General features: G+C 39.1%; 1 non-coding gene and 1 pseudogene across 1 annotated transcript; both read left to right on the forward strand.

Moving 5' to 3' along the window:
• Positions 1-7521: 7521 nt before the first annotated feature.
• On the forward strand, positions 7522-7656 carry LOC115802136 (small nucleolar RNA SNORA70). Its single transcript, XR_004022538.2, has one exon. It is a non-coding gene; the product is annotated as a small nucleolar RNA SNORA70 (small nucleolar RNA).
• LOC111172984 (large ribosomal subunit protein uL16-like) lies at positions 7592-8031 on the forward strand (annotated as a pseudogene).
• The last annotated feature ends 12367 nt before the right edge of the window (positions 8032-20398 follow it).

Genomic DNA, 20398 nt, shown 5'->3' on the forward strand with positions numbered 1-20398 from the left:
AAGTGATTCAGTTATACATATGCATATACATATACACACACATATATACACATTCTTTTTCAGATTCTTTTCCATTATAGGTTATTATAAGATACTGAATATAGTTCCCTGTGCTATACAGTAGGACCTTGTTTTTTATCTATTTTATATATAGTTGTGTGTATCTGTTAATCCCAAGCTCCTAATTTATCCCTCCCCTCCTTCCCCTTTGGTAATCATATGTTTGGTTTTAGAGTCTGAGTCTGTTTCTGTTTTGTAAATAAGTTCATTTGTATCATTTTTTTTTAGATTCCACATATAAGTGATATCATATGATTAAGGGGAGGTGTGGGTATGAGTGGCTGGGGGGAGTGGATTCTGTTTACGCTATTCTTTAGAATGATAGTGACACCCTGTGGTAAATTCTTATAATAGACTGTATTAAACAGAGTAGGTGTGGATTCCCTACTTGTCTACTTGTACTATTAACCAAATTAACCAGACTTCAAATTAAATGAGAATGTATTGAGTGCCTCTGATGCACAAGAACTATGCTAGTGCTTTCATGGATATTATTTCTTTCTAGTATTTTATATTTCACCCAGATGATCAGGTGCTAAACTAACTAATTCTACATATATCTCTGTCTAGAGACGCTATGGCATCCAGAACCCCTTAAACTGTATGGAAAATGTGTGCATGTGTGTTTCTAGGGAAATGGACTCTTAGCTTTAGTAATATGCTCCCACGGGTTCCTTGCTCCCATAACACTTGACATTGCTATATTAGAGCATGCTCTAACAATGCCATGATGATATACTGTAGACTAGCTTCATGAATCTCTTTTTCTTTGAAAGTTGCCATTTCTCCTGGCAAACCATGCTCACCCTAGGTTTAAAAACAAACTTAAGGGAATTCCCTGGAGGTCCAATGGTTAGGACTCTGCGCTTCCACTGCAGCAGACACGGGTTTGATCTCTGGTGGAGGAACTAAGATCCCGCACAAGCCATGCATCGGCCAAAGAAGGGTGGTGGGGAAACTTTTAAAAAAACTTCAAAGAAAAAAGAAAGAAAGGCAGAGAGAAAAAAGGCAAGAAGAATAGGGTTAGATAGCAGCACAACTTTGTAGAGTGGAAAGAGTATTGGAATCTGTCAGTCCCAAATCTATTACTTCTTCCCGTTTGAGCTTAGTCAAATTAGCAAGTCTCAATTTCTTCATCTGAAAAATGGAGATAATAATGTCAGAGAATTATTGTAACAATCAACAGATGGTGGTGAGTTTTTAGATACAATCAAAAGTACAATCCATGAAAAAAAAAAGTGATAAGTTGGACTTTGTTAAAATTTAAAATTTCTGCTCTGCAAAAGAGACTGTTAAGAGAATGAAAAGACAAACCACAGACTGAGAGAAAATATTTGCAAAACACATGTCTGATAAAGGATTTGTATTCTAAATATACAGAGACTCCATTGAGAAAACTTATGCTTATAAATTTGAAAGTGATAATCTATTACACAAACATAAATTTTTATTTACAGCACATTTTTCCCTTGATTATAAAATAGTACACAATCACCATAGGAAACATAAAAATTAGAGAAAAAGATAAAGAAAAAAGTCAATTTATCCCATAGCTCAGCAATAATAATTGTTAACATTTGATGTATTTTTTTCCTTTTTTGCTAAACATGCATGAGTAATATATTTATATGGTATCATTGGTTAACTGATGCTTAAAATTATCCTATTTGTTCCACCTGGGGGGGTCTGGATTTCTACCAAGAGAAGGAGGAGCCCCTTTTCAACACTGAGTATAGAATGTCAAATCCTGGTCTATAGAGTGACATCAGCCAAGCCCTGGAGATGCATCTGGGACAGGGTTGGGAAGAGAAGGCAAATGCACTCCTCAGGTGTGTGCTTGCTGCCTCTTCTGTCTCTGAACAGATCTAGTTTGTGTTTGGGTGTGTGTATGTACAATGAGCATGTGTGAGCCTGCACACACACAGGGAAAGAAAGAAAGAGGGCTGAGAGTTCAGGGCTGAGGCTTAGCGCTTGCATTGCTGGCTACACACTCACCAGAATGGCTTTAGGAAGCCCCTGCCAAGGGCTTTTTCCTTATTTTTAGAGATAACATAAATACAGAAACGTGCAAATCATAAGTATACAACTAGAATTTAAAAGAATCTAGATGCGGGCTTCCCTGGTGGCACAGTGGTTGAGAGTCTGCCTGCCGATGCAGGGGACACGGGTTCGTGCCCCGGTCTGGGAGGGTCCCGCATGCCGCTGAGCGGCTGGGCCCGTGAGCCCTGCGCGCCCGGAGCCTGTGCTCCGCAGCGGGAGAGACGGCAACAGTGAGAGGCCCGCGTACCGAAAAAAAAAAAAAATCTAGATGCACCTAGATCAAGAAATGTAACCAGCACCCCAGAACCCCCGACTTTGCTCCCTTTCAGTGATTACCTGCCACATAAGTGACCTGACTTCTAATACCATAAATCATTTTTGTCTGCCAAGCAGGTTTTTTTGATTCTATAATGGACTCATAAAGGGAACTAACTATTATACCTTCATAAGCACTCTGAAAAGAGTAAAGTTGCATTGATGTAAATATTTCAGAGCCAGGTAGGCCTATGGACTCTGATGTGGGAAGGCATCATTACAGCCTTGGACCTGGACAACACAACTTGGCTCTCTTGCAATCATTGGAGTACCACCAGACCTCTGATTGAAGTCCTGTCTAACCCATGCCTGATCTGCTGCTTTAAATTTTGCTCTTCCAACTTCAGGTAGTACCAGTACTAATCGGTTGCCCTGACTCATGTCCTGCCAGACTAAACTGACCTCCGTAGCCTTCCCCTCATCCCAGTCCTGTTGGCTTGATGTCTGCTAAGCCCGCTGTGCTGCCCACTATGGCCTTAACCAGGTGCTCTTGCTCTTAATTTGTAGGAGACTTCTGAAAGGTCTAGGCCTAGGTAATGCAGATTGAGAAAAACGAAAGAGTAAAACATGAGTGAGAGTCAAAGAATTGAAAAGGACAGGAAAGAATAGGGGCATTTTCTTTTTTTTTTTGGTCAATTTTAAGACATGAAACTTCCCAGTTTCCTTTTCTAGACTAGAGCAAAGGTAACTCAAAATAGGTCTCAAACCTCACATTAGTCCATTTTTAGGATGATACAATAACTCTTCAAACATAGATAGAGCAGGGCCAAACATTCCCTATATATTCTTATTAGAAGTTACCTATTTGTTCTATGAGCAAGTTTAGTTTATTTTTTGAAATTTTTTTATTTTTAAATTTTTAACATGTTCTGCACATCTTCCCTGTTGCTGGTTGGAAATCATTAAAACATCCTGGAAGGCTGTTTTGGGACAGTTAGTGTTAGGAGGAGTCCATGGGGATTTTGTGAGCACTCTATATAATGTACAATGTAATGAGTTGTAGGGAGTTGGAGGTACACACGGGGTGAGGGTGATTTACAACATCCTTTATAATTTAGAATAAAGGAGGTGGGTTTGGAGAGACCTTAGAGGTTAAAGAGATCAATCTTCTACTCAATGAAGTAATCCCTTTGACAATAACCTTGATAGATGGTTATTTAACATCTGCTTAAACATTTTCAATGATTTCCAATGACGAGAAGCTCACTGCTTACCTAGGCAAGTCATTTTATTTATTCCCATCTTGAAGTATAATAAAGCTTTTCTGTATAATGATTTGAGGACTGCCTTCTTGCAGCTACTTTCTAGGGAACCCAGTTCTTGCCTCAGGAGTAGTAAAGAATAAGACTTAGTAAACTAATGGGCAATTTTCCTATAGTGAGAGAGTTACCATGTCATTCCTTCCTTACTCCAAGTTAAATATCTCAATTCTTTCCACCATCCCCCAGCTATCGTGGTCTCCTTCCTCAAGACAGTTAATTTTATCAATGTCCGAATAGAACAGAATACTATAGATGTGGTCTGATCAATTTAGGGTCTAATGGGTCTATAACTTGCTTTGATTTGGATTTAATTCTCCCAGTAATGCAGCACAAGCTGGGTTTTGTTGTTGTTGTTGTTTGGTTGTTTTTTGTTTGTTGTTTTTTTTATTTGTTTTGGTAATCATCATACTTTTGGCATATACTGAACTGTGATCAATAAAAACTGTCATATCTTATTTTTAAAATTTGTATAGTTAAAAAATTAACGTACAGTGAAATTAACATTTTTAGTGAACAGTTCTGTGAATCTTAACACATGTATAGATTTGTGTAACCACCACCACAATCAAGATACAAAACAATTCCATCGCTCGCCCCCCCCCCTTCAAATTTCCTTCTACTATACCTTTGTAATCACACCCTCCTCTGACTTCTCAGCCCTGGAAAGTACTAGTCTGTTTCCTATCACTTATAGTTTTGTCTTTTCAAGAATGTCATACAGTTGGCATCATTCAGTACGTAACTTTTGGACTGGCTTTTTTCACTCATCATAGTGCCTTTGTGATTCATTCAACTTGTTGCATGTATCAATAGTTCATTCCTTTCTATTGCTGAGTATTACATTATATGGATGTACCATTGCTTGTTTATCTCTTTGCCAGTTTAAAGATACTTGGTTTTTTCCAGTTTGGGGCAATTTTTATAGAGTTACTGTAACCAACCATGTACCAGTTTTTGTACAAACATAGTTTTCATTTCTCCTAAATACTGAGGAGTGGAATTGTTGAGATACACCTAACTTTATAAAAAAACTTTCAAATGATTTTCCAGAGTAGCTGTACCATTTTGCATTTCCACCAGCAATATTTGAGAGTTAGAGTTGTTCTGCATACTTGCCAGTACCTGGTATTGTCAGTATTAAAAAATTTTAGCCATTCTAATAAGTGTTTACTGATTTCATCCAGGTTTTAATTTGCATTTCCCTAATGGCTAAAGATGTTGGACTATACTAATTTGCCTTCTGTATATCCTTTTTGGTGAAATATCTGCTCAAGTTTTTTCTCAAGCTTTAAGTTGTTTTATTATTGAGTTTTGAGAAATATATATATATACATATATATAATAGATATGTCTTTAACAAACATATGATTTGCCAATAATATCCCCCAGTCTGTAGGTTGTCTTTCATTCTCTTAACAGTGAATATCTATAATAGAATAGAAATTTTAATTTGGATGAAGTCCAGTTTATCAATTTTTTTCTTTTAGAGATTGTGTTTTTGGTGTCATGTCCAAGAACTCTACCTAAACCCAAGCCATGAATCTCTTTTTATTTTTTTTCTTCTAACCATTGTATAGTTTTGTGCTTTACAGTTAGATCTATGACCCACTTTGATAAATTTTGTTTATGAGTCATGGTATGGGTTGAGGTTCTTTTTTTTTGCATATGGATGTCCAATTGTTCAAACACCATTTATTGAAAAAACTATCCTTTCTCCATTGAAACGCCTTTCCATTTTTGTCAAAATTAATATATGTGTGATTTTATTTCTGGACTCTATCCTGTTCTGTTGATTTGTGTCTATTCCTGTGCTAATAATATACTCTCTTGATTATTGTAGCTTTGTAGTAAAACTTAAAATAGAGTAGTGCGATTTCTCTAAATTTATTTCTCTTTTTCAGAATTATTGTGGCTATTCTAGTTCCTTTGCTTTCCCATAGATTTCCTATATATATCAAAAATCCCGCTGGGATTATGACTGGAATTGCATTAAACCTGTAGATCAATTGGCATTTTTACCGAGTCTTCCAATCCTTGAATATAGCATGTCTCTCCATTTACTTAGGTCTATTTTAAAACCAGTGTTATAAGGTTTACAGCATACAGTTCCTGTAAATATTTTACACGATTTATACCTAGATATTTCATTTTTGGGGGCTGCTGTAAGTGGTATTGTGTTTTAAATTTCAGTATCTAATTGTTTATTGCTGCTAAATGAAAATATGATTGACGTTTGTCTTTTGGCCTTGCAGCCTGTGATCTTGCTAAATTCACTTTTTAGATCTAGGAGGTTTTTTATAGATTCCCTTGGGATTTTCTACACATTGTCTATGAAACAGTTCTATTTTTTCCTTCAAACCTGTGTGCATTTTTTTTCTTGCTTTATTTCACTGGTTAAGGGTTCTAGTATTATGTTGAATTGGCGTGGTGAGAGTGAACATCCTTGTAATATTTCTGACGTTAGAGGGAACACATTCAGTCTTTCATCAGTTAGTATGATATTAGCTGTAGGGTTTGTGTTTTTTTTTGAGTGTGCCTTTTCTCAATAGATTGAGAAAGAATTCATCTATTCCTAGTTTGCTGAGAGTTTTTATCTGGTATGGATGTTGACTTTATCAAACATTTTTTTCTGCATCAGTTGAGATGATCATGTGTTTTTTTGGCTATTAATATAGTGGATTACATTTCTTCTTTCCTAATATAAATAAGCAATGATGTAATTACCCTATAAACACTGCTTTCACTATATACCACAATTTTTTGTATGTCGTATTTTTATTTTAATTCAATTCAAAATATTTTCTGATTTCCCTTAAGAGTGTTTTCATTTCTTCAGATATATACCCAGGAGTGGAATTGCTGGATCATATGGTAGTTCTATTTTCAGTCTTTTGAGGAACCTCTGTACTGTTCTCCATAGTGGCTGTACCAATTTACATTCCCACTAACAAGGTACAGGTTTCCCTTTTCTCCATATCCTTGCCAACATTTGTTATTTGTGGTCTTTTTGATGACAGCTGTCATATCTTTTTACAGAGTAAATTACTTCACGCTGGGAACTCTGCTATCCTTCATTTGTGCATTTTAAAAATATACATTTAGTGATATTAAATTTTGTCATATAGGTATTGATCTATGTCCTTTTGGTCCATTGTATTTCATGTGTTAATTGTTTTAATGTATACAATTGTAATAACTGATAATCCCTTGTTTTAATGTATCTTCAACCAAGTCATTGTTCAGGACATTGACTAGGTTAAGACTAAGAAAAGAACCTTGTAAGAATTTATAGAAGATCTATAGACTTATTCATTCATCTATCACATTTTATTAAATGCCTACTTCTGTATGCCAGGTACTTTCTAATGCCCTGGAGATACGGAGACAAATAAAATAAAATCTGTTGACAGAGATCCAGAAAACAATGTGTTTTGGTACATCAGTGAATGCACCTAACTACTAAATCAATGCAAATTTTTTGAGCCTGGGTCAGGCTTTGTGTTGCATAGAGAAGACATAGCAGTGAACACGTTAGTGACAATCCCTTCCATCATAGAGTTGCTGGTCTTATCTGTACTATCACATTGCCTTGGTTTCTCCATTTTGCCTACCAAACTATTATGAAAGACTTTGACACATGACTCTCTGAAATCCCTAACTAACATCAGTTATCTATCTCTGATCTACCAATATAGATGCCCTATCAGGAAAAAAAAAAAAGAGGTTAATTTGTGAAACTTGCTCTGAGTTATCTCCAGTTTCTTTTCTAAGTGCTAATCAACTCTATGTTTAAGCCAGTTTGGGGACTACCCTGGTGCGCAGTGGTTAAGAATCCACCTGCCCTTTGCAGCCAGTTAAGCCGACTGTGCTCTTTTCCCCATGGGGGCCCGGTGTGCAATGGCTGCAAACAGCAGCCTCCTCTGTAGTGTATGCGGCCTGTTGCCTGTGTGGGTTGCCCTAAGGGACCTTGGAGACAGCCCTTTCCAGTGGACATTAATGACTGGCATGCTGTCCCCAGTCTAGGCTCCAGACAGGTATGCGTGGTGCCTTTGGAAAGCCCCAGGGCACAGTGGCCAGGGTCCACATTGGCCAGGTCATAATGTCCATCCGCACCAAGCTGCAGAACAAGGAGCATGTGATTGAGGCCCTCCGCAGGACCAAGTTCAGGTTCCCTGGCCGCCAGAAGATCCACGTCTCCAAGAAGTGGGGATTTACTAAGTTTAATGCAGATGAGTTTGAAAACATGGTGGCAGAAAAGTGGCTCATTCCAGATGGCTATAGGGTCAAGTACCTCCCTAATCGTGGCCCCCTGGACAAATGGCGGGCCCTGCACTCGTGAGAGCCTTGGCGCTGCCCCCTCCCTCCCTATTCCCACCGATAAACTCTACTTTCTTTTCCCTGTTAAAAAAAAAAAAAAAAGAATCCACCTGCCGACGCAAGGGGCATGGGTTTGAGCCCTGGTCCGGGAAGATCCCACATGCCGTGGAGCAACTAAGCCTGTGCACCACAACTACTGGAAGCCTGTGTGCCTACAGCCCGTGCTCTGCAACGAGAGAGGCCACTGCAATGAGAAGCCCCTGCACAGCAACGAAGAGTAGCCCCCCTCACCGCAACTAGAGAAAGCCCAAGGGCATCAACGAAGACCCAACGCAGCCAAAAACAAACAAGCAAACAAATAAATAAAAGAAAAAGCCAGTTTGTATTTTTTGGAGCTTGACATCAGCTAATGGAAATAATCTAGAGCCTAGTTTTTCCCTTTCAAAAAGCAAGCTGTTTGTTTATCTTTATCTTAATTCCTCTACCAACTTAAACTTCATCCAACCTATTTTCCCTCTTGGTAGACCACCCTCTATCTTCTGTTGTCCATGTCTTCTGGTGTTAGACTTTAGCTCCTCCTTTTCCTGTGGTTATATTCTCACTTACCTCTCTTAGACGCTTTCTGGAGGGAGGAGGTGGGTAACCAAAGTCAGAGCAATTGATCTTTAGAGAGAGTGGAGGAAAGAGAGAACCAGAAGATGAATCCTGGTGCTGTTGTCTGTGCTTAGGCCTTATTTTGAATGTAGATGTTTGGTATTAGACTGATGTTCATTAGTGGTATAGACACTCTTGGTTCAGCTGTGTTTCAAGGCTAGGAAAAGTGGATGCATATGGAACCGATGGCAGAAAGGATTTATTTCAGGACACAGAATGATTTGAACAGAAACTTACATTTTCAAAATATGATTGCTCCTGTTCCTATTATGGGCACTTTCTCAGTGCCCGTGAAATCCAGATGAAACTCTAAACATGGAAAAGTAGTTACTGTTAAAGCCAAAAGCTCTTCTTTCCTCTCTTGTAATGACAGCATGATAATCTGTGTACATGGGAGCTGATGAATACCTTCTCCTGTTGGATTCCAGTAGCAGTAACTTCAAAAAGTTCTGGTAAATCAGTCTCTTTTCCATGACAGATATAACTATTGCCTTACCGCAAGATATTTTAAAACAACACAACAACAGCTATAAGAACAAGAGCAGCAGCAACAAAACCCAGTCTCCTGCAAAATCCTGATTCCACATCTAAGCTGTGCAAACTCAATACTTCCAAATAATTGCCTTACACTGTCCTCCCTTTCTCTCTCATTTCACAATACAGGACTTTCGCACTAAAATCAATCATTCTTTGTCTCAGCTTATGTTTTGCTATGTACAGGAGTTAGAATTGTTCTGGACAGTTAATTAGCCATAAATCCTTCTCTAAAACATAGAACATGTCAGCTGTTTTTGTAAACCCGCTATATTCCATTTTGCTTCAGTGCTTTTTTTATAAACCTAATTGTGTCAAGGCACTGACATATTTATTGCTCACCTTTTCACCCTTTATGCTGATCCCTGGCTGCCCACAGGGCCCTTTGAATCGATCAAAACCACTCCCCTTGTGTAAGAAAAGTCACATTTACACTAACAATGGGAATCCATAGCCATGTGTTGCTTCAGCGTGGGTCACCGGGAGCACATCAAAGCAAAGGCTGTGACTTGCTTGGATCCCTCTTGAGTTTTTACTTTCCTAGTTTCACATACAGAGACACAGGAATTATATCTATCTATCTATCTATCTATCTATCTATCTATCTATTTTTTGGGCTGGGTTAGGTCTTCGTTGCTGTGCGCGGGCTTTCTCTAGTTGCGGCGAGTGGGGGCTACTCGTCGTTGCGGTGCGCGGGCTTCTCATTGCGGTGGCTTCTCTTGTTGCGGAGCATAGGCTCTAGGCACGCGGGCTGCAGTAGTTGTGGCTCACGGGCTTAGTTGCTCTGCGGCATGTGGGATCTTCCCAGACCAGGGCTCGAACCCGTGTTCCCTGCATTGGCAGGAGGATTCTTAAGCACTGCGCCACCCGGGAAGTCCCAGGAGTGATTTTTTTAAAAAAAATTTTGACTGCTGCCTCATACTCATTCTGTGTTTTAGGAGGGAAAATGGAAAGTCCTTATTAAAAAGAAGTATCTCTTTTCTCCACTCAGACTTAGCCCAGAATTTTTCTGAACATGACCCAGGACAAGAAAAGAACAGAGAAGAAGAGTGGCTTGATATGAGAATTCAGCTGTTGAGCTCCCTGGAAAGCAGGAGTCATGTGGAAGATGTGAATTTTGCCACATGCTGGGTTAGTTTGTTCGTTTCTCCTTCCATCCATCCATCCATCCATCCATCCCTTACTCTGTAGAGATGTTAGAAGCAGAGATTACAATCTCAAATGCCTTCAGAGTATGAATGAGGTTTAAAGACTATGAAAGATGGGAATTTGGGTGAACTGGAGAACACAGGTCCCATCTTAAAGAGGTGGCCACTACTCAGCCTTAGCATTTTCTAAGGAGGAGCACAAGTCCAGTGTGAATTGAATTCAGTCCAGCGTGAACTGAATTTTCAAGAGAAGCAGGAAACCCAGTTTTTTATAAAAAATCTTCCAACTTTTAAATGACATCAACCCTTTGAAAGTTTTAAAATCACTGTGCTGAATGGATCTGCATTCTGAATTTGCCCAGCATTTCAGGACATCCAAAGCTGCACTGTCCTTCTGAAGTTTAGAGAGGAGTGAGGAGGTCAGAAGTGATTATGCTACAAAGCATATATATTCTATGTTTTGTAATAACCTATAATGGAAAAGAATCTGAAAAAGAATCTATATCTATATATCCGTCTCTGAATCACTTGGCTGTATGCCTGAAAGTAACACAATATTGTAAATCAACTATAGTTCAATAAAAAAGGAACAGAAAGTTAATAACTATAGCTATAATAAAGAAAAATATCCTGAATTTAAAAAAAGTTTTTCTTCTGTGGCAGATTCTAATTTCCCAGTCTTTCCCCCACCAGAAGCAACTTCTATTACCAGTTCTTATGTATGTTCCTAGATATATCCTGTATGCACATATATATTTTTGAAAACCACCACAACAATAAAGGGGAATGTAATATAAACATTGTTTTACATTTTATTTTTTCCACTTATGCGTCTTGGATATTATTTTTAATCAATACACATATTGATTAAATATATATTATTTATATTTTTATAAAAATGATTAAATGCTTTATATGTATCATATATAAAAATCTCATCATTTCACTGCTATGTAGCATTTTATTATATGGTACTACCATAATTTATTTAATTCTCCTGTATGATTTTAGGACTCTTTTTCTATTCAAGCAAAATCATGAATGTCCTCGTACATGGGTCTTTGAATATAAATGAAAGTGTGACAGTAGAATAAAAGTTTAGATGTGAAATTGCTGGGTCAAAGAGTATATGCGTTTATGTTTTGAAATATTTTGCTAAGTTTCTTTCGAAGAAATTGCCAACCTACAGCACTCCCCACAGGGGCCACCTGTCACACTGCACTCTTGCCAACAACACAAATTTTTTGTGTGTATTATCAAATTTTTTGAACTTTTCATTTGATAAGTAGAAAATAGTATTTCATTGATGTTTTCATTTTTATTTCTTTATTTATGAGTGAGGCTGAGCATCTTTTGAAAATCATTTGCTTCCCTTTTTTCAGTTATTCATTAAATATTTCTTGACCATGTATAATATGCCATGCATTGTGCTAGGTACTGTAAAACTGAACCAAATGCACACAACCTGTGATTCATAGAACGTATTGTCTAGTGGAGGTGACAGACATGAAACAATTAATTACAGAAATAATTATTTGGTTACTGTTGTGATAAGGGTAGGGTGTTATGAGAGTGTGTAACAGGGGGGCTGTCCTAGTCTAGGAGGACAAGGAGGACTTCTGGGAGAAGTAAATTGAGACCTGAAAGAGGACTGGAGTTAACAGGCTGCTAACAGTAACATCACAATGCCTTGGTCTCCCTCTCCTGACCCTCCCAGTCACTTAGGCAGTGACTACACTTCCTTTCTATACCAGACTCAGGCCCACCTGACCAACAGGTGATCAGAGAACAGGATGGGAAAACAAATCTGAATCAGTTATTTTCATTATTCTGGTGAAAAGTCTGGTGGCTGAAATCAATGACTAAGTTTTATTTTGAAATACACGTTAACTTTTTTTTTTTGGCTGCGCCACATGGGATCTTAGTTGCCTGACCAGGGATCAAACCCATCTCCAGTGGTTAAGTGCAGAGTCTTAACCACTGGACCGCCAGGGAACTCCCTGAAATATATGTTAGTTTTAATAGCCTATTTGTTAATTTGTCAAAAATCAAGAGATAACTGAATTGAGATTATTTGGAATATTTGACAGAATGACGTGTTTTGCACCCCCTCCAATATCTTACATTTCTATTTTCTTTGACTATCCAAAACCGGATTCCTTCACCTAAACTCAGTGCTGTCTAACAGTTTTTAAATCATGAAAGTTTGCTGAAAAGACCTTTTTTCAATTACAGCCCTTTATAATATTGAGACCTTGATAGTAAGATTTCATATTTGAATTATGGGGAAATGAGAGCTGGAAGACATTAAAAAAAAAAGAGTGAAATTAGCAGTCAGCAAATAACTTAGGGAAAGACTACTGGGAAGTCATGTGACCTCAACCTAGACCTCATTGTGTCACCTTGTTATCATAATATTGCCTTGTTCTTTTTGAAATTTTATTTATTTATCTTAAATTAATTTTTATCGGAGTATAGTTGCTTTACAATGTTGTGTTAGTTTCTGCTCTACAGCAAAGTGAATCAGCTATATGTATACATATATCCCCTCTTTTTTAGATTTCCTTCCCATTTAGGTCACCACAGAGCACTGAGTAGAGTTCCCTGTGCTTTACAGTAGGTTCTCATTAGTTATCTATTTTATACGTAGTATCAATAGTGTATATATGTCAATCCCAATCTCCCAATTCATCCCATCCCTTCTCCCGCTTGGTATCCATACGTTTGTTCTCTACATCTGTGTCTCCATTTCTGCTTTACAAATAAGAATATCTATACCATTTTTCTAGATTCCACATATATGCATTAATATACGATATTTGTTTTTCTCTTTCTGACTTACTTCACTCTGTATGACAGTCTCTAGGTCTATCCATGCCTCTGCAAATTACCCAATTTCGTTCTTTTTTTATGGCTGAGTAATATTCCATTGTATATATGTGCCACATCTTCTTTATTCATTCCTCTGTTGATGGACATTTAGGTTGCTTCCATGTCCTGGCTATTGTAAATAGTGCTGCAATGAACATTGGGGTGCAAGTGTCTTTTTGAATTACGGTTTTCTCAGGATATATGCCCAGTAATGGGATTGCTGGGTCATATGGTAATTCTATTTTTAGTTTTTTAAGGAACCTTCATACTGTTCTCCACAGTGGCTGTATCAATTTACATTCCCACCAACAGTGCAAGAGGGTTCCCTTTTCTCCACACCCTCTCCAGGATTTACTGTTTGTAGATTTTTTGATGGTGGCCAGTCTGACCAGTGTGAGGTGATAACTTCATTGTAGTTTTGATCTGCATTTGTCTAATAACGAGTGATGTTGAGCATCTTTTCATGTGTTTGTTGGCCATCTGTATGTCTTCTTTGGAGAAATATCTATTTAGGTCTTCCACCCATATTTTTTTTTTTTTTTTTTTTTCAGTACGCAGGCCTCTCACTGTTGTGGCCTCTCCCATTGCTGAGCACAGGCTCCGGACGCGCAGGCTCAGCGGCCATGGCTCACGGGCCCAGCTGCTCCGCGGCATGTGGGATCTTCCCAGACTGGGGCACGAACCCGTGTCCTCTGCATCGGCAGGCGGACTCTCAACCACTGTGCCACCAGGGAAGCCCCCACCCATATTTTTATTGGATTGTTTGTTTTTTTGATATTGAGCTTCATGAGCTGCTTGTAAATTTTGGAGATTAATCCTTTGGCAGTTGCTTCATTTGCAAATATTTTCTCCCATTCTGAGGGTTGTCTTTTGGTCTTGTTTATGGTTTCCTTTGCTGTGCAAAAGCTTTTAAGTTTCATTAGGTCCCATTTGTTTATTTTCGTTTTTATTTTCATTACTCTAGGAGATGTGTCAAAAAAGATCTTGCTGTGATTTATGTCAAAGAGTGTTCTGCCTATGTTTTCCTCTAAGAGTTTTATAGTGTTTGACCTTACATTTAGGTCTTTAATTCATTTTGAGTTTATTTTTGTGTATGGTGTTAGAGAGTGTTCTAATTTCATTCTTTTACATGGAACTGTCCAGTTTCCCCAGCACCACTTATTGAAGAGGCTCTCCCTTGTGTATTCTTGCCTCCTTTGTCATAGATTAGGTGACCATAGGTGTGTGGGTTTATCTCTGGGCTTTCTATCCTGTTCCACTGACCTATATTTCTGTTTTTGTGCCAGTACCATACTGTCTTGATTACTGTAGCTTTGTAGTATAGTCTGAAGTCAGGGAGCCTGATTCCTCCAGCTCCATTTTTTTTCTCAAGATTGCTTTGGCTATTCGGGGACTTTTGTGTTTCCATACAAATTGTGAAATTTCTTGTTCTAGTTCTGTGAAAAATGCCATTGGTAATTTGATAGGGATTGCATTGAACCTGTAAATTGCTTTGGGTAGTATAGTCATTTTTACAATGTTGATTCTTCTAATCCAAGAGTATGGTATATCTCTCCATCTGTTTGTGTCATCTTTGATTTCTTTCATCAGTACCTTATAGTTTTCTGTGTACAGGTCTTTTGCCTCCTTAGGTAGGTTTATTCCTAGGTATTTTACTTTTTTGTTGCAGTGGTAAATGGGATTGTTTCCTTAATTTCTCTTTCTGATCTTTCGTTGTTAGTGTATAGGAATGCAAGAGATTACTGTGTATTAATTTCGTATCCTGCAACTTTACTAAATTCATTGTTTAAGTCTAGGAGTTTTCTGGTGTCATCTTTAGGATTTTCTATGTATAGTGTCATGTCATCTGAATATTGCCTTGTTCTAATCCTGTCTGAAACTATCTGAGGATGGCTTTATTGGTAATTCCCTGGTGGTCCAATGGTTAGGACTCTGTGCTTCCGCTGCTGAGGGCACAGGTTCAATCCCTGGTCAGGGAACTAAGATCCCCTATCCTGCATGCCATGTGGTGTAGCCAAAAAAAAAAATGGAGATGGCATTATGCAGTTAAGATTCAGTTTGCTCTCTAATTTGAGCTGTTGGTATCCTAGCACTGTAAAATCTGTGTGGTTGTGATGATTACCCAGGCATAACTCAGAGATATTGTAGGTTTGGTTCCAGACCACCACAGTAATGCATATATTACAATAAAACGAGTCTCATGAAGTTTTTGGTTTCCCAGTGCATATAAAAGTTATGTTTAGGGCTTCCCTGGTGGCACAGTGGTTGAGAGTCCGCCTGTCGAGGCAGGGGACGCGGGTTCGTGCCCTGGTCCAGGAAGATCCCACATGCCGCGGAGCGGCTGGGCCCGTGAGCCATGGCCGCTGAGCCTGCGTGTCCGGAGCCTGCGCTCCGCAACGGGAGAGGCCACAACAGTGAGAGGCCCGCTTACCACAAAAAAAAAAAAAAAAAAGAAAAGTTCTGTTTATGTAGAAATGTGCAATAGCATTATGCCTATAAAAACCATGTATATACCTTAATTTAAAAATATTTTATTGTTAGGGAGTTCTCTGGCGGTCCAGTGGTTAAGACTCTGTACTCCCAGTGCAAGGGGCACGGGATGCAGGGGGCACGGGTTTGATCCTTGGTCAGGGAACTAAGATCCCACATACCACATGGTGAGGCCAACAATAAAAAAAATTATTGTTAACAATACTAACCATCGTTTGAGCTTCCAGCAAGTCATAATCTTTTTGCTGGTGGAGGGTCTTACCTCGATGTTGATGGTGCAGACTGAGACTGATCAGGCTGGTGGTCCCTGAAGTTTGGGAGTTGCTGTGGCAATTTCTTAAAATAAAACAGCCACGACATTTGCCCCATTAACTGACTCTTCCTTTTGCGAATGATTTCTCTGTAGCACGCAATGCTGTTTGATAGCGTTTTACCCACAGCAGAACTTTAAAAATTGGGAGTCAATCCTCTCAAACTCTGCGGCTGTTTATCAGCTAAGTTTATGTCATGTTCTAGATCCTTTGTTGTCATTTCAACAGTTCTCACAGCATCTTCACCAGGAGTAATTTCCATCTCTAGAAACCACTATCTTTGCCCATCCATAAGAAGCAATTCTCCATCCTTTTTTTAAAAAAATGTATTTTATTTGTTTATTTTTGGCTGCGTTGGGTCTTCATTGCTGCATGCGGGCTTTCTCTAGCTGCGGTCAGCGGGGGCTGCTCTTCGTTGTGGTGAGCAGGCTTCTCATTGCGGTGGCTTCTCTTATTGCAGAGCACTGTCTCTAGGCACTCGGGCTCCGTAGTTGTGGCTCGTGGACTCTAGAGCGCGGGCTCGGTAGTTGTGGCACATGGGCTTAGTTGCCCTGCGGCATGCGGGATCTTCCTGGACCAGGGCTCAAACCCATGTCCCCTGCATTGGCAGGCAGATTCCTAACCACTGCGCCACCAGGGAAGCCCAGTTCTCCATCCTTTAAAGTTTTATCATGAGATTGCAGCAATTCAGTCACATCTTAAGGCTCCACTTCTAATTTTATGTCTTTTACTTTTCCCACCACATCTGTAGTTACTTCCTTCACTGAAGTCTTGGACACCTCAAAGTCATCCATGAAAGATGGAATCAACTTCTTCCAAACTCCTGTGTATGTTGATATTTTGACCTCTTCCCATAAATCATGAATGTTCTTAATGGCATCTAGAATGGTGAATCCTTTCTAGAAGGTTTTCAATTTACTTTGCCCAGATCCATCAGAGAAATTGCTCTCTATGGCAGCTTATAGCCTTATGAAATATATTTCTTAAATAGTAAGACTTGAAAGTCAAAATTACTCCCTGATTCATGGGCTGTAGAATGGATGTTGTGTTAGCAGGCATGAAAACAACATTAATCTCATACATCTCCATCAGAGTTCTTGGGTGACCAGGTGCATTTTCAATAAGCAGTAACATTTTGAAAGGAATGTTTTTTTCTGAGCAGTAAGACCCGACAGTGGGCTTAAAGTATTCTGTAAACCATATGTAAACAGATGTGTTGTCATCCAGGCTGTTTGTTGCTCCATTTATAGAGCACAGGCAGAGTAGATTTCGCATAGTTCTTAAGGGCCCTAGAATTTTCAGAATAGTAAATGAGCATTGGTTTCAACTTAAAGTCACCAGCTGCATTAGCCCCTAACGAGGGAGCCTGTCCTTGAAGCTTTGAAGTTAGGCATTGACTTCTCCTCTCTGGCTATGGAAGTCCTAGATGGCATCTTCTTCCAATATGAGACTGTTTCATCCACACTGAGAATTCTTGGTTAATTGTAGCCACCTTCATTAAGTATCTCAGTATCTTCACTAAGTATCCAGAAGATAACTTGCTGCAGCTTCTACAACAGCACTTGCTGCTTCACCTTGCACTTTTATGTTAAGGTGATGGCTTCTTTCTTTAAACCTCATGAACAAGCTCTGCTAGTTTCAAACTTTTCTTCTGCAGCTTCTTCACCTCTTTCAGCCTTCATAGAATTGAAGAGAGTTAGAGCCTTGCTCTGGATTAGACTTTGGCTTAAGGGAATGTTGTGGGTGGTTTGATCGTCTATCGAAACCACTAAAACTTACTCTGTATCAGCAGTAAGGCTGTTTCACTTTCTTATCGTTCTTGTGTTCACTGGAGTAGCACTTTAAAATTCCTTCAAGAACTTTTCCTTTGCATACACAACCTAGCTAACTGTTTGGCGCAGGAGGCCTAGTTCTTAATTCCCCGACCAGGGATGGAACCTGTGCCCCCTGCAGTGGAAGCACAGAGTCTTAGCCATTGGACCACCAGGAAAGTCCCTGGCCTATCTTGGCTTTTGACGTGCCTTCTTCTCTTAAGTTGAATCATTTCTAGCTTTTGATTTAAAGTGAAAGACTATTCCTTTCACTTGAATACTTAGAAGCCATTGTAGGGTTCTTAACTGTCCTAATTTCAATATTGTTGTATCTCAGGGAATAGAGAGACCTGAGGAGAGAGAGGGAGAGAGATGGAGAATGTCCAGTCGGTGGAGCAGTCAGCACACACACAACACTCACTGATTAAGTTTGCTGTCTTACATGGGCATGGCTTGAGGCACCCCAAACCATTTTAATAATAACATCAAAGATCAGTGATAACAGATCACTGTAACAAATATAATAATAATGAAACAATTTGAAATATTGTGAGAATTATCAAAATGTGACACAAAGACATGAAGTGAGCAAACACTGTTGGAAAAATGGCACTGATAGACTTGCTGGAGGCGGGGTTGCAACAAACTTTCAATTTGTAAAAAACAAAATCTATGAAGCAGGATAAAATGAAGTAAGCCTGTTAGTAGCTTCTTGAAGACTAGTTGTTTTCTTTTGGGGGGATGTCAATAGCTCTTTTGATGGCCACATGGGGGAGCTCCACCTTCCTTAACAGTTACCTTGGAAAATCACATTCTGTGTTTTTGTTTGCATATTTATTTATTGTGATTACTTTTTATTTTCATCAAAGTAATCACCCACAAAATCAAGAACAATCAGATGGTTCTACCTCATCCCTCTACAACTCTTAGTCTTACTCCCTAGAACCACCTACTATCTATTTTTTAGCCATTTTCCCAAGTATCTATATTTGACTCTTTGTTTCTAAATGTGGGATTTATACTGCCCTATCTTGATTTAACAACTTCAGATAGTATATTACATATGTTCTGTTATGGTAGATGTGGATTTAGCAATCTAGCCCTCTGACTGCCAGGATACACCCTCCCCACCCCCCCATCCCCTGCCCAGTTGTGTAATTAGAATGCTTTCAAGTGAGAATTACAGAAAACCCTGACTCTACAGGCTTAATAAGGGAATTTGTTATCTCCATTTAATGTGAGGCTGAAAATAATATTTCTCAAGGTTGCACAATTCAGTGGCATCACTGAAACCTGGGTACTTTTTATCTTTGCTCTGCTATCCTTGGGGTATTGACTTTGTCTGTAGATTGACTGCTCTCGTGATTGCTAGATGGTGGCAGCAAATTTATTTGTCTTTTCCACATGTCCAGAGGAACAAGAAGAGACTGACTCTTCCTTGCATTTCTGTTTAAGAAGCCTCCCAACAGACTTGGATCTATGTTTCTTCCTAAAACTATCACCGCTAAAGGGAATGGGGTTGTCATGATTGGGACTAATTAGATTTATCCTTTACGACTGGTGTTGGGATCAGTCTCCTCTAAAGCACGTTGCCAAACAGAAAATGGTAGATACTGGAACAAAATAATGTACTATGGTTTAATTTCTTTGCTTTTATAGTTCTTGTGCTTGCTTTTCCTGAAGCTGATGATTGTAACATTTGTTTTACTTATATACTTTTCTATTCTTATCCTTATTTTTTTCTATGAGATTTGTCAAACGCCTTTCAATAGTTTCCCAAATGCTGAGCAAGTCAGATAGTTTATTATCTTCATTCCTTTTTCTGGGAACATTCCTCCTGGAGCTCTCTGGGGATCACTCTGTACTGGTTGTTCTCTAGGTCAGCTGTCAAACTGCGATTATTCTTTTTTTTGGGCTACGCGGGCCTCTCACTGCTGTGGCCTCTCCCGTTGCGGAGCACAGGCTCCGGACGCGCAGGCTCAGCGGCCATGGCCCACGGGCCCAGCCGCTCTGCGGCATGTGGGATCCTCCCGGATCGGGGCACGAACCCGTGTCCCCTTCATCGGCAGGCGGACTTCTCAATCACCGCGCCACCAGGGAAGCCCAAACTGCGATTATTCTTGAACTCATTCTTAAATTTGACACTCTGTTTGGGGGATCCATGATTTTTCTTTTTGTTGATTCATTTGCTTATTTTGCTGGACTCATTCGCTTTCTAAGAAAGGGAGTAAGTTTGTTTAGCTATTGTGTGTCTGCAAATGCTTTTAGTTTACTCTAAAGCTTGACCACGTATAAAATTCTAACTTGAATTTCTAGGATGAAAGTCATTATCTGTCAAAGTTTTTAAGACTTCTTACTTTTTGTCCTCTATCATCTAAGATAGATGAGATACCTTATCTTGGATAGATGAGATCCAAGGCCATTCTCATTTCTGTTCATTTGTATGTGATCTTTTATTCTCTCTACTGAAGTCTTAAAGGATTTTCACATTATCCCCAATGGTCAGCAACTGTATGATGCTTTCCTTGGAGTGGGACTTTTGAAATTAATAGTGCTAGTCATTTGGCAAGTCCTTTCAGGCTACA

This window comes from Delphinapterus leucas, chromosome 8 (assembly GCF_059928025.1).
Source record: "Delphinapterus leucas isolate spDelLeu-1000000601 "Yukka" chromosome 8, BTC_Dleu_Yukka2, whole genome shotgun sequence".
NCBI lineage: Eukaryota > Metazoa > Chordata > Mammalia > Artiodactyla > Monodontidae > Delphinapterus > Delphinapterus leucas.